The following is a 16484-nucleotide window of genomic DNA, read 5'->3' on the forward strand; positions in this document are numbered from 1 at the left end:
TCCCTTCCCTTGTGTTCATCTGTTCTGTGTCTTAAAGTCCTCATATGAGTGAAGTCATATGATATTTGTCTTTCTCTGACTAATTTCTCTTAGCATAACACCCTCTAGTTCCACCCACGTAATTGCAAATGGCAAGATTTCATTCTTTTTGATTGCCGAGTAATACTCCATTGTGTATATATATATATATATATATATATATATATATATACACACACACACACCACTTCTTTATCCATTCATCAGCTGATGGACATTTGGGCTCTTTCCATAGTTTGGCTATTGTTGATAGTGCTGCTATAAACATTGGGGTTCATGTGTCCCTTCAAAACAGCATTCCTGTATCCTTTGTGTAAATACCTAGTAGTGCAATTGCTGGGTCATATGGTAGTTCTGTTTTTAATTTTTTGAGGAACCTCCATATTGTTTTCCAGAGTGGCTGCACCAGTTTGCATTCCCACCAGCAGTGCAAAAGAGATCCTTTTTCTCTGCATCCTTGCCAACATCTGTTGTTGCCTGAGTTGTTAATGTTAGCCATTCTGACAGGTGTATGGTGGTATTTCATTGTGGTTTTGATTTGTATTGCCCTGATGATGGGTGATGTTGAGCATCTTTTCATGTGTCTGTAGGCCATCTGGATGTCTTCTTTGGAGAAGTGTCTATTCATGATTTTGCCCATTTCTTCACTGGATTATTTGTTTTTTGGGTGTTGAGTTTGATAAGTTCTTTATAGATTTTGGATACTAACCCTTTATCTGATGTGTCATTTGCAAATGTCTTCTCCCATTCCATGTGTTGCCTTTTAGTTTCGCTGATTGTTTGCTGTGCAGAAGGCTTTTATTTTGGTGAGGTCCCAGTAGTTCATTTTTGCTTTTGTTTCCCTTGTCTCCGGAGATGTGTTGAGTAAGAAGTTGCTGTGGCTGAGATCAAAGAGGTTTTTGTCTGCTTTCTCCTCGAGGATTTTGATGGCTTCCTGTCTTACATTGAGGTCTTTCATCAACTTTGAGTTTATTTTTGTGTATGGTGTAAGAAAGTGATCCAGGTTCATTCTTCTGCATGTTGCTGTCCAGTTTTCTCAACACCGCTTGCTGAAGAGACTGTCTTTATTCCATTGGGTATTCTTTCCTCCTTTGTCAAAGATTAGTTGGCCATATGTTTGTAGGTCCATTTCTGGGTTCTCTATTCTGTTCCATTGATTTGAGTGTCTGTTCTTGTGCCAGTACCATACTGTCTTGATGATTACAGCTTTGTAGTATAGCTTGAAGTCTGGGATTGTGATGCCTCTTGCTTTGGTTTTCTTTTTCAAGATTGCTTTGGCTATTCAGGGTCTTTTCTGGTTCCATACAAATTTTAGGGTTATTTGTTCTAGCTCTGTGAAGAATGCTGGTGTTATTTTGATAGGGATTGAATGAATATGTAGATTGCTTTGGGTAGTATTGACATTTAACAATATTTGTTCTTCCTATCCAGGAGCATGGAATCTTTTCCCATTTTTTGGTGTCTTCTTCAATTTCTTTCATAACCTTTCTGTAGTTTTCAGTGTTTAAAATTTTCACATCTTTGGTTAGATTTATTCCTAGGTATTTTATGGTTTTGGTGCAATTGTAAATGGGTTTGATTCCTTAATTTCTCTTTCTGTTGCTTCATTGTTGGTGAATAGGAATGCAACCGATTTCTGTGCACTGATTTTATATCCTGCAACTTTGCTCAATTTGTGAATCAGTTCTAGCAGTTTTTTGGTGGACTCTGGGTTTTCCATATAGAGTATCATGTCATCTGTGAAGAGTGAAAGTTTGACCTCCTTCTGGCTGATTTGGATGTCTTTCATTTCTTTGTGTTATCTGATTGCTGAGGCTAAGACTTCCAATACTATGTTGAATAACAGTGGTAAGAGTGGACATCCCTGTCTTGTTCCTAACCTTAAGGGGAAAGCTCTCAATTTTTCCCCATTGAGGATGATATTAGTGTTGGGTCTTTCATATATGGCTTTTATGATCTCGAGGTATGATCCTTCTCTCCCTACTTTCTTGAGGGTTTTTTTTTCAAGAAAGGATGCTGTATATTGTCAAATGCTTTCTCTGCATCTATTGGTCATATGGTTCTTGTCCTTTCTTTTATTGATGTGATGAGTCACATTGATTGTTTTGAGGATATTGAACCAGCCCCACATCCCAAGTATAAATCCCACTGGGTTGTGGTGAATAATTTTTTTAATGTATTGTTGGATCTGGTTGGCTAATAGACCCTTCCTTAATATAGTAGTGCTCGCAGGTGTAGGACATATAACAAACTTTTAAAACACATAAGGGACAGAAAATAAGCCAAAATGATGAAACAGAAGAATTCTCCTCAAAAGAATTTCTAGAAAGAAATGACAGCTAAAGAATTGATCAAAACAGATATAAACAATATAACTGAACAAGAATTCAGAATAATAGTCATAAGATTATTCACTGGGCTTGAGAATAGCATAGAAGACAGCAGAGAATCTATTGCTGCAGAGATCAAGGAACTAAAGAATAATCATGATGAATTAAAAAATGATATAAATGAGGTGCAAAATAAAATGGATGTGGCCACAGTGCAGGTTGAAGAGGCAGAAGGGAGAATAGGTAAATTAGAAGATAAAATTATGGAAAAAGAGGAAGCTGAGAAAAAGAGACAAAAATAATTCTAGACGAGAGGAGAATTAGAGAACTAAGTGATTCAATGAGGCATAATAATATCTGTATCATAGTAGTACCAGAAGAAGAGGCAGAGAAAGGGGTGGAAGGTGTACTTGAACAAATCATAGCTGAGAATGTCCCCAATTTGGGGAAGGAAATGGACATTGAAATCCAGGAGGCACAGAGAACTCCCTTCAGACATAACAGGAGTCAATCTTCTGCATGACATGAAATAGTGAAATTAGCAAAATACAAAGATAAAGAGAGAATTCTGAAAGGAGCTAGGGACAAATGGGCCTTAACCCACAAGGGTAGACACATAAGGGTAGTAGCAGATCTATCTACTAAAACTTGGCAGGCCACAAGGAAGGGCAGGGAATTTTCAATGTGCTGAATAGGAAAAATATGCAGCTGAGAATCCTTTATCCAGCAAGTCCGTCATTCAGAATACAAAGAGAGATAAAGATTTTCCCAGACAAACAAAAACTGAAGGAATTCATCACCACTAAACCAGCCCTACAAGAGATCGATCCTAAGGGGGACTCTGTGAGTGGAATGTTGCAAAGACCACAAAGGACCAGAGACAACACTACAAGCATGAAACCTACAGATAACACAATGACACTAAATCCATATCTTTCAATAATAACACTGAATATAAATGGACTAAATTCTCCAATCAAAAGACATAGGATATCAGAACGGATGAAAAACAAGACCCATCTATTTGCTGTCTATAAGAGACCTATTTTAGACTTGAGGATGCTTTCAGAATGAAAATGAGGGGATGGAGAACCATCTATCATGCTACTGGAAGTCAAAAGCAAGCTGGAGTAGCCATACTTATATCAGACAAAGTAGGCATTAAACTAAAGGTTGTAAAAAGAGATGAAGTAGGGCATTATATCATAATTATGGGATCTATTTATCAAGAGGAGCTAACAGTTATAAATGTTTATGTACCCAATTCAGAAGCACCGAAATACATAAAACAATCACAAACATAAGCAATCTTTTTGATAAGAATGCGGTACTTGCAGGGGACTTTAATACTCCACTTACAACAATGGACAGATCATCTAGACAGAAAATCAATAAAGAAACAATGGCCCTGAATGATACACTGGACCAGATGGACTTGACAGATATAGTCAGATCTTTTCGTCCTAAAGCAGCAGAATACATATTATTCTAGAGTGCACATGGAACATTCTCCAAGACAGATCACATACTGGGTCACAAAACAGCCCTCAATAAATATAAAAGAATTGAGATCGTGCAACACACATTTTCAGATCACCATGCTGTGAAAGTTGACATAAACCACAGGAAAAAGTTTGGAAAACCTCCAAAGGCATGGAGGTTACAGAACATCCTACTAAATAATGAATGGGTCAGCCAGACAATTAAAGAAAAAATATATGGAAACAATGAGAATGAAACCACAACAGTCTAAACACTTTGGGATGCAGCAAGGCAGTCCTAAGAGGAAAATACATTGCAATCCAGACATATCTCAAGAAACAAGAAAAATCCCAAATACAAAATCTAATAGCACACTTAAAGGAACTAGAAGCAGAACAGCAAAGAAACCCCAGGGCCAGCAGAGGAAGAGCAATAATAAAGATTAGATCAGAAATAATATAGAATAAAAAAACCCAGTAGAACGATCAATGAAACTAAGAGATGGTTTTTTTGAAAAAATAAATAAAATTGATAAACGTCTAGCCAGACTTCTCAAAAAAAGAGAGGACCCAAATTGATAAAACCAGGAATGAAAATGGATTTATCACAACTAATCCCTCAGAAATACAAACAATTATCATAGAATACTATGAAAAATTATATGACAACAAACTGGAAAACCTGAAGGAAATGGACAAATTCCTAGACACCCACACACTACCAAAACTCAAACAGGAAGAAATAGAAAGTTTGAACAGACCCATAATTAGTGAAGAAATTGAATCAGTTATCAAAAATCTCCCAACAAATAAGAGTCCTGGGCCAGATGGCTTCCCAGGGGAATTCTACCAGACACTTAAAGCAGAGTTAATACCTATCCTTCTCAAGCTGTTCCAAAAAATAGAAAGGGAAGGAAAACTTCCAGACTTATTCTATGAGGCCAGCATTATCTTGATTCCCAAACCAGACAGAGATCCTACAAAAAGGGAGAATTACAGGCCAATATCCCTGAGGAACAGGGTTGCAAAAATTCTGAACAAGATACTAGCAAATTGAATTCAACAGCATATAAAAAGAATTATTCACCATGTCCAAGTGGGATTCATTCTTGGGGTGCAGGGCTGGTTCAATATTTGCAAATCAATCAATGTGATACATCACATCCATAAAAGAAAGGATAAGAACCATATGATCCTGTCAATACATGCAGTAAAAGCATTTGACAAAATACAGCCTCTCCTTAATAAAAACCCTCAAGAAAGTTGGGATAGAAGGAACATACCTAAACATCATAAAAGCCATATATGAAAAGCCCACAGCTAATCTTATCCTCAATGGGGAAAAACTGAGATCAGGAAACAACAGGGATGTCCACTTTCACCACTGTTGTTTAACATAGTGTTGGAAGTCCTAGCATCAGCAATCAGACGACAAATGAAATAAAAGGCATAAAAATTAGCAAAGAAAAAGTCAAACTTTCACTTTTCACAGACGACATGATACTCTACATGGAAAACCCGAAAGACTCCACCAAAAAGCTGTTAGAACTGATACATGAATTAAGCAGAGCTGCAGGGTACAAAATCAATGTATAGAAATCAGTTGCATTTCTATACACCAATAATGAAGCAACAGAAGGAGAAATCAAGAAATCAATCCCATTTGCAATTGCACCAAGAGCCATAAAATATTAGGAACAAACCTAACCAAAAATGTAAAAGATCTGTATGCTGAAAACTATAGAAAGCTTTTGAAGGAAATTGAAAGAAATGGAAAAACATTCCATGCTCATGGATTGGAAGAATAAATATTGTTAAAGTGTCAATACTATCCAAAGCAATCTACACATTCGATGCAATCCCAATCAAAATTGCACTGGCATTCTTCTCAAAGCTAGAACAAAGAATCCTAAAATTTGTATGGAACCAGAAAAGAGTCCAAATAGCAAAAGTAATGTCAAAAAAGAAAGCCAAAGCAGGAGGGATCAGAATCCTAGATTTTAGCCTCCATTACAAAGCTGTAGTCATCAAGACAATATGGTATTGGCACATAAACAGACACATAGACCAATGGAATAGAATAGAGAATGCAGAGTTGGACTGACAAATATATGGCCAACTAATCTTTGACAAAGCAGGAGAGTATCCAATGGAAGAAAGACAGTCTCTTTAGCAAATGGTGCTGGGAGATCTGGACAGCAACGTGCAGAAGAATGAAACTAGACCACTACACCATACACAAAAATAAATTCAAACTGGATGAAAGACCTAAACGTGAGACCTGAAACCATCAAAACCCTAGAGGAGAACACAGACAGTAAGCTCTTTAACATCAGCTGTAGCAACTTTTTCTAAGTATGTCTCTTGAGGCAAGGGAAATAAAAGCAAAAATAAATTATTGAGACTTCATCAACATACAAAGATTCTGCACAGTGAAGGAAATAATCAACGAAACTAAAAGGCAGCCTACAGAAAGGGAGAAGATATTTGCAAATGACATATCTGATAAAGGATTAGTATCTAAAATATATAAAGAACTTATAAATCTCAACACCCAGAAAACAAATACTCCAATTAAAAAAATGGTGCACAGTGTTACCTGGCTGGCTCAGTTGGTAGAGCATGCAACTCTTGATCTCAGGATGTGAGTCTGAGCCCCACATTGGTTGTAGAGATTACTTAAATATAAAATCTTTAAAAAATGGGCAGAACAGACATTTTCCAAAGAAGATATCCAGATGGCCATCATACATGAAAAGATGTTCATCATGACTCACGATCAGGGAAATGCAAATCAAAATTACAATGAGATATCAACCCATACCTGTCAGAATGACTAAAATCAACAACACAAGAAAAAACAGGTATTAGTGAGGATGTGGAGAAAGGGGAACCCTCTTACACTGTTGGAAGGAATGCAAACTGGTGAAGCTACTCTGGAAAACAGTATGGAGTTTCCTCAAAAAATTAAAGTAGAACTTCTGTATGATCCCACAGCCACACTTCTAAGTATTTATCCAAAGTTACAAAAACACTAATTCAAGGGAATACACGTACTCCAATGTTTATAGCAGTATTATTTACAATAGACAAATTATGGAAGCAGAAAATGTCCATCAACTGATGAATTGATAAAGAAGAGGAATATTACTGAGCCATAAAAAAGAATGAAGTCTTGCCATTTGCAATGATGTGGATGGATCTAGGGAGTATAATGATAAGTGAAATAAGTCTGTCAGAGAAAGACAAATGCCATATGATTTCCACTCATATGTGTAATTCAAGAAACAAAAAAAATGAACAAAGGGAAAGAGAGAGAGAGAGAGAGGGAGACAGAGAGAGAGAAACCAAGAAACAGACTCTTAACTATAGAGAACAAACTGTTGGTTACCAGAGGAGAGGTGAGTGGGGGAATGGGTGAAATAAGTAATGGGGATTAAGGAGTGCATTTGTGATGAGCACTGGGTGATATATGGAAGTGCTGAATCATTATATTGTACACCTGGAACTAATATAACACTGTATGTTAACAAAATGTAATTAAAATAAAAACCTAAAAACAAAAAAAAAACCCTAAAAACAACAACAAAAAAAAAAACACCCAAAACATGGCACCTGGGCTCTCATAGGGGTGTCCCAGGTGGACTCTATCACCTGTCATGACCTCATCTTGGAAATGACCCAGCATTTTCCCCCTAGACACAGCTCCACTAAATTCAAAGTGAACCCAGCCAGCCTTTTTAATTTTTAATTTATTTTTTAAAATTCAGGGTTGTTAACCTACAGCGTATTATTGGTTCAGGAGTAGAACCCAGGGACTCATCATTTACATATAACACCCAGTCCCCATCCCAACAAGTGCCCTCCTTAATGCCCATCACCCGTTTTGCCCATCTCCCCACCCAACTTCCCTGCAGCAACCCTCAGTTCCCTGTATTTAAGAATCCTTTATGGTTTGCTTCTCTGTTTTTATCTTATTTTTCCTTCTCTTCCCCTATGTTCATCTGTTATGTTTCTTAAATTCCACATATGAGTGAAATCATGATATTTATCTTTCTCTGACTTAGTTCGCATAGCATAATACACCCTACTTCCATCCAAGTTGTTGCAAATGGCAAGGTTTCATTCTTTTTGACTGCTGAGTAATATTCCATTATATTCCATATAATTATATATGTTCCATATAATATTCATATATAATATATGTATATATATATATATATATATATATATATATATATATATACCACGTCTTCTTTATCTGTTCATCAGTTGATGGACTTTTGGGCTCTTTCCATAATTTGGCTATTGTCGTTAGTGCTGTTATGAACATTGGGGTGTGTGTGTCCCTTTGAACCAGCATTTTTGTATCCTTTGTGTAAATACCTAGTAGTACAATTGCTGGGTTGTAGGGTAGTTCTATTTTTGATTTTTTGAGTAACATCTATACTGTTTTACAGAGTGGCTAGCCTGCCTTTCAGTGCGAGGCATGTCAGCAGCACATGGGAAAGAGCTCAAGAGCTGGGTGGTCTTGTTGCTGCTAAGTTAGAAAATCTTTGGCTCCAGTTGGAAGCTGGGGGAGGAAAGAAGAGTGGGAGGCTCAGGAGAAGCTGGAGGAGGCCTTTTGCTGGGGATATAGGCCCTGGGCATGTCTGGCCTGTAAAGCAGGTCCATGCACGGGCTCTCTGGACTTGGTCAGAGTCTGCTTTTAGTCATCTTGGCCTGGAAGGAAGGAAAGAGGCAGCTCCCAGAGAGCCTGGACTGGAAGTGAGAGGTGATGTCGTGGGGCCTGGTGTAACTCTGGGGGTTAGAGTGCAAGGGAGGCTATGGAGGGACAGTGGAGGAGTGAAGAGGGAAAGGGCACAGAGAGACTGTGCATGCAGGGAGGGGCTTTCTGGAGCAGGGTGTACGTGAAGGGGGCCTACTGTACTGCCCCCAGCAGCTGCTTCCCAGGGCCAGAGTGTTCCCCTGATGCTGAAACCCTAACAGAAACAGACAGTGCTGTCCTAGCTCCTGGCGCATGCACACACACACACACACACACACACACTCCTGTGTAAACACACCCACACTCTTACACATACACACTCATGCACACACACCCTCACAGTCATGCATGCACTCCCATGTGTACACACTCACCCAGAGTCTCACACACATATTCATTCATCTTCACACACTCCCACGTACACACACTCTCATTCACATATACAAAAATCACAGTGATACACATATACACATTGACTCACATACACAATCACATACTCATATGTACAAACAATACCCCACTCACACCACACATTGTCACAATCTCATATTCTCACAGACTCACTAGTCACTTTCATACACTCACACACACAAACAACACCCCACTCACATATATCCTCACACATAGACTCACACATACTTACACACTGATGCACACAGGAACAAAACCTCTTACACACTCACGTATTAACAGTCGCATACAAACTCACAAAATCACTCACCCACATACTCACAAACACACAAAACACTCCTCTCACTCTCACACTTGCCTCGGGACTACCGCTTTCACTCATTGGTGGAAACCCACCTGCTCTTTCCCTCACGTGCAGGGTGCAGCTGTACATTGGGACCACCTGGGAGCTTTTGTTTTCCTCCATTTTTTAGAACAAATATTCTCAAGTGTACAGAAATGTAAAAGGAAGATTGCAACGAACATCTGTCTACCCACCACCTGGCTTCAACAATTGTTAACACTTTGTCATAATATTATTTTTGCCTGAATATTTGACAATTTATCTCTACCCACTGCATCTTTCTCTCCCTCACCCCCCTCACATTATGGATTCACATTTTTTTTTTTAATTTTTTTTTCAACGTTTATTTATATTTGGGACAGAGAGAGACAGAGCATGAACAGGGGAGGGGCAGAGAGAGAGGGAGACACAGAATCGGAAACAGGCTCCAGGCTCTGAGCCATCAGCCCAGAGCCTGATGCGGGGCTCGAACTCACTGACCGCGAGATCGTGACCTGGCTGAAGTCGGACGCTTAACCGACTGCGCCACCCAGGCGCCCCTGGATTCACATTTTTAGTTATTATTTGCTTTATAATACCTTATAATCATTAGTCTGTTTGATGCTTACGTTTTTCCAAATTTATCCAGCAGAAGCCCCTTCAAGGTGCCTTCTGAGTCCTTTTGACTGAAGCATTTCTTTCGTTTTGGCCTAACAAAGCATCCCAGCTTCACCTGTCCTTTCCCTGTCCCTGCACCAGAACTGGTCATTTCTCCAAGGAGCCCTAGTTTCTGTTGGTGAGGGGGTATTTGGAAACCAAAAACTGCACTCTGGGTGTGATCATTATCGCTAGGATATCAGTTTCTAGGCCTTTTCAGTGGATAGAGGTAGGAGACTTATTTTTTAAATCATGAACTTGTATTAATATTTAAAATTCCAATTTTACGTTGAAGATTTGTTTACTTTATATTTGCATCTTTTTTCTCTTACAGTGAAAAATTTGATTTCTAACTGTATTTACACAAATGTCTTCCTTGGTCTCACACCCTGGTCTTGGCCTCTTTGCCTCAAAGCCTATGCTGTTCATCATCTGCCCACTGCTCACTCTGCCACTGGAGCCCTGCTAAGCGCAGCTTTCAGGTGGGTGTCAGGTGGGTACAGTCAGTAGCACCCATAAGTTTCTGATGAATTGTCCATTTCCCCACTGAACTCTGATAGGTCCCGGGGAGAATGCAGTCTTAGCCAAATGTGAAGCACAGTTTTATCTCCCAGAGTAGACTAAATCACTCTTTTTTTGGTGGAACCAGTCAGGAGAGATGTTTCCTGTTTCAGCTGGATTCCAGAGACAGAATTAGGTTGAAATGGGAAGCTGATATTGGATGAGGAGAGCAATGCAAATCAGTGAGAAAAATAGGACCATTTAAGAAATGAGTCGGCATAACTGTCTAGATATCTGGGGGAAAAGAGAATTTATCTGCCTCCTACCTTACACCAGACTAAATTTTGGACAGACCAAGGCTTTAAAACTAAAATATAAAACCATAAAGATAACTAGAAAAAACTTGAGATTAAAAAATTTTTTTTGTAATCTTATTTTAGGGAAAGCTGTTCCCAGCATGAAAACCGCAAAACCATAAATGAAAAGTGATAGATTCAACTATAAGACAGTTAAAAAAAGTTCCACACCTAAAACTAGAAATATATAAGCAGTCAAGAGGCAAACACAGACTAGGGTAGATATTTACATAAAAAGTGCTCATGTCCTTACTAGAAGGTTTCCTACAATTACCTATAGAAAACTGCCAAAGGCCATAAGGACACAGAAAAAAGCTTTGCAGGAAAGCAAAAGCATATAGTTCTTAAGCCATCACCACCAATGGAAGTTCAACCTCACTTCTCACTTCTAATGAGAGAAATACAATTAAAGGTCCAATGAGTTACCATTTCCAGCTACTAGGTGGTCAAGGAACATGATTCTTGTTAGCAAGGTTGTGGGTCAATGGATACTCTCATACATTGGTGAAGGGAGTATGGAATTGATCCAGTGTCTATGGAAGGCACTCTGTCAGTATCTGTCAAGGTAGAAAGTACACAGAAATTATTTTGCAGCCATACAATCACTCATAGGAGTGGCATTTGTCTCAGGACATGCACTGCAATATTGTTAGCAGTTGCATTACATTTGGACACCTCACTGTCTATCACAAGGCACCATTAAATATATTCTGATATATTCAGGTACAGAATATGATGCAGCTAACTAAAAGTGTGAGGAGGCACCCTAACTGCTGATGTGCATTGATTTCCAAAGTGAAAACTATGAGATGGGGAGAGAGTGCTATTTGTCACAGTGGAGTTAAATTTGGGCAGGTATATGCACAGCTTGTGTCTGGACAGAGGCCCAAGACCCGGTGTGGGAGAGGGAGGGAGGGGATATTTTCACTATAAGGCTTTTGTATCTCTAAACTTTTTTATGTTGATATTAGGAATAACATCTTACACATTAAATTTTACGTATTAAAAATAATTTTTAAAAATTACTGGAAAAAAATTGATCTGGTTGATAGGTTTCTTCCAGGGAATATTGTATCACACCTCCAACCGTGAGGAGATGTGGGGATTTCTGAGGCCACAGCTGGCCTGGGAACCCTAAGGCCATGTGGGAACTTGTGGTCACCACCCTTAGAACATGAAGTGTAGTTCATATCATAGAAAAAATGGGGGCCTGGAGAAAAATCTCTATCAGTCAGCGCATGCACTATAATTAATACAGGCTTATGGCATCTCCATGTCTTATGGCCACTAGAATCTATGTCTTACATTCATGTCTGTGGGTGGCTGGGATGGCTGTGCTTCGAGGCTGGGAGGCGGATGAGACCCAAGCACTAGCAGTGCAAGCGGGTATCCAACTGCATTAGCATGAGTGTTGCACCTGTTAGCATCCCATTTGTCAAAGCAAGTCCCATGGCCAGCACCCAGAACTGTGGAGTAGAGGAGCATGATGTGCTGAGGCTGGGTCTGAGGGAGTGAAGCCTTGAGGCTCATAGTGCATACAGTATGCTTCCTTACACACTTAAGTATGCTTCCTTACACACTTCCTTACACACTTACACATGTGTCCTTCCCCAGAATCTACAGGGCATGTGGCAGTTTTAAGGAAGAGTCTTTCTTTGTCCACCTCATTTTCTTTCCAAAGGTTTCTTAGCCAAAGTTGTGTGAGTCAATACAATTCCTTCTCCACCTGACAGAAAGCATGGATAGGGTAGCAATAACCAGAATAAAAGGACAAAAATGGCTCAGCACATTAAAGGTTAATACAATTACTGGAATACTGATTCTGTAGCAGCCAGCCACAGACCCGGAAATCTGTCTAAATGCCTCCCAAACACCAGTGGAGAAACAGGGATGGGTTGATGCATGTAGAGGCAAACCTCTGAGAAACCCCAGAATCCCCAGTGTCTGGTGAAAACAATGGAGTGCTGAATGATCTCCCACCACAAGTTGCCCAGTGCACTCCAGTAATAGGGCTGGTTTGGGAAGGATTTGGGGCTTGCAGGGGTGCTTCACTCTGTTTCCCACAGCATCGCAGTAAAGCCAGAACTGGTCTTTGTGGGCCATGTATGTGAGAGTTTAAGTGAGAAACTCTTCATGTGTAGCACTGATGCAACATTGGTTTACTTCTGCCCAAGAGGATGCCAGAGAAGAGTGTTGGCTAAAGATGATGAACACAGGTGGAGCAGACATCCTGCCCAGAAAAACAACTATCTGTAAAACTGAGGAAGATTCATGCATCTAGGGAAGAAGCCAAGCCAGGCATCCAGAGCAGAAAGGAGAGACCCTTTCACTGTCATCTCCAACTGTGAGCTCTTGGGCTGGGTCATTGTCTCTGAAGTGTTGGTATACTTAGGGATGACAGAGGCCAGCCTGGTGAGAAGTGGCCTTCCCAGATGGAGATTCATGAAGGGTAGGAGTGGCTGCCAGTGTTACATTCTGAGTATTTGTGCTAGAGGCTGGCTCAGGATGGAACTACAAGTGTGGGCTCTACTTCTAGGTGAGGAGACTTCAGTGGGCTTTGTCAGATCATCAGGAGCGTACCTTGCAAAGATTTCACGATATCTGTGACCAAGCTTTGAGGGGACCCCATCCACAATGCATATGAATCCTGGGCACATGGATAGTCTCATTGTAGGGACATTTTATGGATGGCACTTTTATAATCCAGAGTTGGTGCCATTAAAACTATTGTAAGGTCGTTAGAGCACAAACCCACCAGCAGGGTGGATAGGATTTGGTTACATTGAGAGGGCCATGGATAAAGAGGGAGTGACTCTTTTAAGCATTGCTTCCATTGGTATCATTTAATGTAGAAGGAGGTGATCTATGGGTCAGAATCCATGCCTGGTGGCATGCTGGTCAAAGCTCTTCTAACAGAACCTGCCAGCACCAGCACTTAGCAGTCCTGCAGTGCAGTTGTGTACCTGGCTGATTTTGTTTCCGTACATCTCCTGAGACAGGGGGTCTACTAGCAACCTTATTATCCAGGCTGTGCACAGTAAGAGTAATAGTCACAACCAAGGGGAGGATTTACATTTGGGTAGCTTGCAGGGGCATCCTTTGGGGCAAACAATCTGGATGCTGACCAAGGGCAGTATGGCTGCTTTGGAGCAAGAGGTTCTTTACCTCATTGTCTGTGGTCAGGTAGGGCTTGGCCTGGGTCTGCTGATAGAAGCCACCAGATCCCAGGGTTTCATTTCCTAATGTGACTGACATCCACTTGGTGAAGGGCCTCTTCTCCTGTGAGATTCACACATTTCTGCTATTTGTCCTGGAGCTATAATGTCAATCTCCTGCAAAATCTGTGATGAATCTGGTTTAATTAGCCAGGATTTATCACCTGAATAGTGAGGCAAAGCTGGTGGCCTTAGCTTCATATCTGGTTATGGATCATCATCTGGGCCAATAAATCTGTAGAATCATGATCTGTAAACAATTTAGTAGGGATTTTCCCTTGGGATTTTTATCCTAAGGGGGTCAGACTGCATAATCTTCCCCTGTTCAAGTTGCCATCATGTGGAAGATGGAGAGACAATGGGAAGAACAGATATGTATGATGTCCTTCCTGATGTCAGAGGAGTGGGGATTCCCTGAAGCACTAGATGGGAGTTCTTAGCAGAAGACTGGTAACTGGTGGGGAGTGGGCATGGAGACCTGAGGGCCAGGGATCAAGCAGTATTGGAGACTGGGCTAAAATTTCTGTCCATGTAGGGGACTGCCTGTTGTTTAAAAGCTTGAGGAACACATCTTTGAATAGGCCATTGTCCCTCTCTATATGTCCAACCACTTAGAGCTGGCAAACTAGGTGGAGATTCCTCAAGATTCCACATTATAGAGACTGTAACTGATCTGCCTGGGAGGTGAAACGGGTATCTTAATCTGAATCTATGATGTCTGGTGGACCAAAGGGGATGAGCACATATCTGGTTAAGAAGGAGATTCCATGATGAGCAGGACTGGTGCTTTGTGTATTGGTATATCCCAGAGCTGAGTAGCAGTTCCCAGGCCACTTCTGTGGGCATTTTACATTTAGTGAGGAGCTTGCTAACTCCCTTGGGCATTTTGGGTGGCTTTGACACTGGGTGCTCAGGCCATTAGATCTTGTGCCCCCACATGCCATGGGTAAGGAACCATGATATCCCATAGTGTTGGGTGGTGAGGTGAAACAGCAGCAAGGTGCACAGCAACAGAGGGACCGAGGGCTCCAGCTGCACCTGCTTTTGTGAGGAGCTACATCTTCCCGAGTGAGGGTGCCCTTAATGTATTGGTTAGGACTTGGAGTTGCAGTGCTACACACAAACATAGTGGAGTATCCCTCTCCCCCTAAGGGCATTGCCTGGCACCTTTACCCAGAAGCTCACCCTTGGGTGGGGGTTGCCACTAGTGTGTCCTGGCTGTTAACTAACACAACAAGACCTTTCAAAAATCCTAGCCAATTCTCCTAACAGTTGATAGCTAGGTCCATGTTTAGAGTTGAGAAACACATCCCAAATTTAATACCCACTGGGGAGTTCATCTTCTGTGGAATGTTAGCAGTTAGAAGACACATTCAGGGCACCTCAAGCCAGCTTCAATGAGTGACACCCCTAGATTTGGGAGAACTCTGGCTGTTTCTTTCCCAGCTTTCACTTTGGGATGGGAATTTGAGGCAGCACTCTGCATAAGCAGTACATTGCTGAGAAAAGCAGTGTGAATGAATACCAGCAAGTGGTGGATCTGTCTCTCCAGATAGAATTACCTGTCTGCAGAGCCAGACCACCATCCACAGCTAAAAGGCATTCTCATTGGGCAATAGCAAACATGCCTCTACCATCCTGTTTGTGATGTTAGTCTTAAATTAACATCTTTTAAGTGGAGCATAGGGTGCTGGATGGTGAGCCATAATTCAAAAACAGACCACAGGAAAAATTTCAGTAGAGTTCATTACTCACAAGTTCAAGAGCAAGGACACGGCAGGCCTCAAGACACCAAGCAGGGAGATCAGGGTGGAGTGCAGGCAGGGAGAGCCATAGGACCTGTGACTCATGCATTTGTTAGATTCCTTGGGTAGAGTGCTTTGGGGTTCCCAGGCTAAGTCTGGGTTGGTTAATCCAAAACAAAGAGAGTGGAGTTTTGGTGAGCTCCACAGGTGTCTTATCTAAGGGATGCACAAAGGGAAAGTCCTGGAAGGAGGGGGAGACTGATCACAAGGACCATTGGTAAGTCCTATCAGAAACTAACTTGTGACTCTATGGGCCATTATCTAGGGCATGCACTTGCATGTGGGGCTAGTGTCAATTTATGTTTCCCACAGGCTGCTTAGCCAAATGAAATGGATGTCAAGGCAGCAGTACCACGGAGTAGCTTAGCTAAACTCTCCAGAAGATCCAAACAAGTAATGGCTTAAAACAACAAAAGTTTATTTCTTGTTCATGGGACTCACCTGGACTATTGAACAGATCTGAGGGCAGCACTTTTCCTTGGTCATTTCCATGGTCACTGAGGGACATAGGCTGATAGAGCCTCTGCCATTTTGGATACTTGACTTTTAAAGGGAAGAGCGTGGGAGCCTTTTGAGGGTGGCCAGAGCTCAGGCACAGG

At 41.0% G+C, this 16484-nt stretch overlaps 1 long non-coding RNA gene across 1 annotated transcript in view; it reads left to right on the forward strand.

Moving 5' to 3' along the window:
• Positions 1 to 16484, forward strand: part of LOC123596717 — a 35944-nt gene that overhangs the window by 14309 nt on the left and 5151 nt on the right. The window contains exon 2 of the long non-coding RNA XR_006711822.1: positions 10343 to 10490. This is a non-coding gene — a long non-coding RNA (uncharacterized LOC123596717). The remainder of the gene's footprint in view (positions 1 to 10342; positions 10491 to 16484) is intronic.

This window comes from Leopardus geoffroyi, chromosome C1 (assembly GCF_018350155.1).
Source record: "Leopardus geoffroyi isolate Oge1 chromosome C1, O.geoffroyi_Oge1_pat1.0, whole genome shotgun sequence".
Taxonomy (NCBI): Eukaryota; Metazoa; Chordata; class Mammalia; order Carnivora; family Felidae; genus Leopardus; species Leopardus geoffroyi.